Source organism: Petromyzon marinus, unplaced genomic scaffold (assembly GCF_048934315.1).
Source record: "Petromyzon marinus isolate PM22_M1 ecotype Great Lakes invasive population unplaced genomic scaffold, UKy_Petmar_22M1.pri1.0 PM_G_Scaffold_26, whole genome shotgun sequence".
In the NCBI taxonomy this organism is placed as follows: Eukaryota; Metazoa; Chordata; class Hyperoartia; order Petromyzontiformes; family Petromyzontidae; genus Petromyzon; species Petromyzon marinus.
In genome coordinates this window covers 1,337,501-1,342,500 of record NW_027422828.1, presented here as the reverse complement: position 1 = coordinate 1,342,500, position 5,000 = coordinate 1,337,501, and the positions used below count along the sequence as shown (strand labels likewise).

The 5,000-nt window shown below is 40.6% G+C and overlaps 1 pseudogene; it reads left to right on the top strand.

The window, feature by feature from the left end:
- LOC142913812 (28S ribosomal RNA) overlaps positions 1–5,000 on the top strand; it is a 10,596-nt pseudogene that overhangs the window by 3,457 nt on the left and 2,139 nt on the right.

Genomic DNA, 5,000 nt, shown 5'->3' with positions numbered 1-5,000 from the left:
TCTGGAGTATATATGCGTTATCTGTAAACAACACATGGGCAAAGCATCCGAACTTGTTGCACATTTTAACATCAAACACAGAGACATTCCTCTGGTGTTTAAGTGCGCTAAATGTGACAAAACCAACTCAAACCACCGATCGATTGCCTGTCATGCCCCCAAATGTGGGGGAATAAAGTTAACTGAGGAAAGCTTACCAATGGTCTGTGAATGTTGCCAGGCACGCTTTGCGACTCTAAGTGGCCTTTCGCAGCACAAGAGGCATGCTCACCCAGTCACCCGTAATGAGGAAAGGATTAAAGATGGTATAAAGGGTACCTCGCAGAGAGGGGTACACCGTAGCTGCTGGTCTTTGAAGGAAGTAGAACAGCTGGCCCTTCTAGAGTTGCAGTTTCAGGGGAAAAAGAATATCAATAAGATCATTGCTGAAGCGCTTGGGACTAAGACCAACAAGCAAGTCTCTGACAAGAGACGGGACCTAAGTAAAAAGACAGGGGCCCCCATGTCAGACAGCTTACATTTTTCTTCTAGGCCTCTTGAGACATTGTCTCCCCCACCAAATGTAACAACGGGGACTTCATCCATACTCGCTCAAGCAGCTGAGCGGCTTACGAATGAGAATTCTGGGACCTTGGAAAAGCCTGCAATGGAGGCAATAAAGGCTTGGCTTAACGGCGAGGGCCAACATGATGCCCTCGTAGAAACTGCCACAGCATTGATGCTTTGTCCGATGAGATTGGTGAAAAACAAAGGCAAACGTTCAAAACCCAAGAACGACATTATTAAACCCAGGATATTACCCACACGATCTTGGATGAAGAAGAGAGCGGAAAAACGAGGAAGCTTCATGAAGCACCAGAAGCTCTTCTTTAAGAACCGCTCTCTTCTTGCGTCCTTAGTCCTGGATGGCACTGAACGTCATGAATGCCGAATCCCGAACGCAGATGTATATCCTTTTTACTGCGAAAAATGGGAGAAGGTGTTGCCATTCAATGGCCTGGGCCAAATTAAGTCATCAGGTGTTGCAAATAACGAATACTTTGAGCCCCTAATTTCGGTGGAGGAAGTTCAGACTGCCATACGGGCCATTAAACCAACGTCAGCAGCTGGGCCAGATGGCCTAACAAGGGCTGCAATCTGTGCTGCCGACCCCGAGGGTCGGACACTGACAGCCCTATTTAATGCATGGATGATTACAGGAATTATTCCCAAAGAGTTGAAAAAGAATAGGACGATTCTTATTCCTAAGGTTATGGACGATGAAAAGCTGAAAGAATTGGGGAACTGGAGACCAATAACGATCGGTTCAATGATTCTGAGATTATTTTCCAGAATAATGACTGCACGTCTTGCTCGTGCTTGTCCCTTAAACCCAAGGCAGCGTGGTTTTATAGCGGCATCTGGCTGCTCTGAAAATCTTAAGGTGCTACAGGACCTTATGAGACATGCTAAGAAATTGCACAGGCCGTTGGCTGTCATGTTTATCGACATAGCGAAAGCTTTTGACTCGGTTTCGCATGCTCATATTTTATGGGTGTTAAGGCACAAGAAAGTAGATGAACACGTGGTGGGCATCATCCAGAACGCCTACGATCGGTGTACGACCTCGTTCAAAAGCAATGGCGAGTCGACTCGAGAAATTAGCATACGTGTTGGTGTCAAACAGGGTGACCCCATGTCACCCCTGCTCTTCAATCTTGCCATGGACCCTTTGATATGCACCCTAGAGTCACACGGAGTTGGGTACTCCATTGATACCGACCACGTGACAGCTCTTGCGTTTGCTGATGATTTGGTGTTGGTGAGCGAATCTTGGGTTGGTATGGCCGCCAATCTAGCGATCTTGGAATCATTTTGTGGGCTATCGGGATTGGAGGTTCAGGCCAGAAAGTGCCAGGGCTTCATGATAAGCCCAACCAAAGATTCATATACGGTGAACAACTGCGACCCATGGACTATCAAAAATAAAGATGTCCATATGATCCAACCTGATGAATCAACGAAATACCTTGGTCTGAAAATTGGCCCTTGGACTGGCACTATACAGCCTGATCTACATTGTCAGCTAAAGACATGGATCTCGAAAATCGATGAGGCGCCTCTGAAGCCAACTCAGAAGGTTGAACTACTCAATGCCTATGCCCTACCCAGATTGTTATATCCTGCAGACCACTCGGACTGCAAGCAATCAACTCTCCGTGGGTTGGACCAAGAGATTAGAAAGGCGGTAAAAGGATGGCTCCACCTTCCCGCTTCAACTTGTGATGGACTGTTATATGCCAGAGCCCGAGACGGAGGCCTTGCCATCTTGAAACTGGAAAAAACAATCCCTTCGGTTCAAGTTAGAAGGCTGCAACGTATAGCAAACTCGTCCGATGCTATCACCCGTAATATTGTGTCCTCGCAGGGTATGGAGGAAGAATACCGTAATTTGTGGGTACGAGCAGGGGGTGACAGTGATGCAATCCCAACATTCGTTCTCAGGGACTCGGTGTCAAAAGAACCTGTATATCCGAGACCCTGCGATTGGAGGGAGCATGAATTTCAGAGATGGTGCGAAAAGCCGGTTCAAGGAAGGGGCATTGTAAACTTTGCGCATGATAGAATCAGTAATGCTTGGTTGAGGCCATGGTGCGGCTTTAAACAATGCTTCTTTATCGCAGCACTACAACTAAGGGCAAATATTTACCCAACAAGAGAAAGCTTGAACAGAGGCAGAGATGGGGCCTTACGTTCCTGCAGGAAATGCTCTGCCAGACTCGAGTCCCTTTCGCACATTCTCGGTCAATGTCCTGCAGTACAGAAAGCAAGAATTGCGCGACATAACAAGATCAGTAACATTCTGGCAGACGAAGCGGCTAGATTGGGCTGGTCTGTATACAAAGAGCCACGGTTCATATCCGAGACGGGAGAGATGAGAAAGCCTGACCTCGTGTTTGCAAAAGATGAGGAGGCGGTTGTGATCGATGTCACCGTCCGTTTTGAGCTTTCAAAGAATACCTTGTCAGATGCTGCCTCGCACAAAGTTTCGTACTATACCCCTCTTGGTGATCAAGTCAAAGTGCTGACGAAGGCTAGCAAGGTCACATTCTTTGGATTCCCGGTTGGGGCAAGAGGAAAGTGGCCCCTTGAGAATAACGAGGTACTTACCTCCCTGGGCCTGACCAAACCCAGAACGACATCACTGGCCAAGATGATTTCCCGCAGAACGCTGCTTTTCTCTCTTGATATTCTGAGAATGTTCTGTGGAAATTATGCGGTCTATGAACAGTCATAGACAACCTCCGAAACAAATAATAGTTTTGTTTTAAGATGTCATTTGTTTTAGATTGATTTTGTTATTTTCGAAGGTGAAGTCGGTTTTTATTTCATTTTACTATTTTCCACAATTTAGATTGTTATTTTCCAAGACGGAGTCTTGGTTCTTTTTTTTATTGTTAGTTTTTTTTTTTTAACACGTCGTATTTGTTACTTTAGAGCTTAGAGGGGACTTTATTTTCGCCTTACTATTTTCTGCCTACAAAGAAGATTAAAAATAAGCTTTTTTCAAGATGGTTTTGTTATTTTCCAAGGTGAAGTCTTGGTATTCTTATTTTACTATTTTCCATAAAGAAGACCTTTCTTTTAGATTTTGTTATTTTCCAAGACGAAGACTTGGTATTTTTATTATATTGCTATTTTTTACACGAAGCTTATTCAAGAGCACTTATATAGATTAGACTTTGTTATTTTAATTCTTTATTTTTGGACTACATCAGTTCGAGAGTCCTGTAACTTACTATTTTCTGCCTACAAAGAAGATTACAAATAAGCTTTATTTAAGATGTTTTAGATTAGATTTTGTTATTTTCCAAGGTGAAGTCTTGGTTTTTTTTATTTTACTATTTTCCACAAAGAAGACTTTTCTTTTCTTTTAGATTTTGTTATTTTCCAAGACGAAGACTTGGTATTTTTTTGCTATTTTTTACAGGAAGCTTTATTCAAGAGCACTTATATAGATTAGACTTTGTTATTTTAATTCTTTATTTTTGCACTACATCAGTTCGAGAGAAGACTACAAACCAGCTTTATTTAAGATGTTTTAGATTAGATTTTGTTATTTTCCAAGGTGAAGTCTTGGTTTTTTATTTTACTATTTTCCACAAAGAAGACTTTTCTTTTAGATTTTGTTATTTTCCAAGACGAAGACTTGGTATTTTTTTATTGCTATTTTTTTACACGAAGCTTATTCAAGAGCACTTATATAGATTAGACTTTGTTATTTTAATTCTTTATTTTTGGACTACATCAGTTCGAGAGTCCTGTAACTTACTATTTTCTGCCTACAAAGAAGATTACAAATAAGCTTTATTTAAGATGTTTTAGATTAGATTTTGTTATTTTCCAAGGTGAAGTCTTGGTTTTTTTTATTTTACTATTTTCCACAAAGAAGACTTTTCTTTTCTTTTAGATTTTGTTATTTTCCAAGACGAAGACTTGGTTTTTTTTATATTGCTATTTTTTTTTTTACACTGCTTTATTCAAGAGCGCTTATATAGATTAGACTTTGTTATTTTAATTCTTTATTTTTGGAATACATCAGTTTGAGAGTCCTGTAACGTACTATTTTCTGCCTACAAAGAAGACTACAGACAAGCTTTATTTAAGATGTTTTAGATTAGATTTTGTTATTTTCCAAGGTGAAGACTTGGTTTTTTTATTTTACTATTTTCCACAAAGAAGATTTTTCTTTTAGATTTTGTTATTTTCCAAGACGAAGACTTGGTATTTTTTTTATTGCTAGTTTTTTTTATATGTTACTTCAGAGCATAGAGAGGACTTTATTTTTACCTTACTATTTTCTGCCTTCAAAGAAGATTAAAAATAAGCTTTATTCAACATTACTTATATAGATTAGACTTTGTTATTTTAATTCTTTATTTTTTGGAGTACATCAGTTCGAGAATCCGGTAACCTTACCGACTCTACTCCTTGTTGCCATTGATGCACGGCAGCAGGGA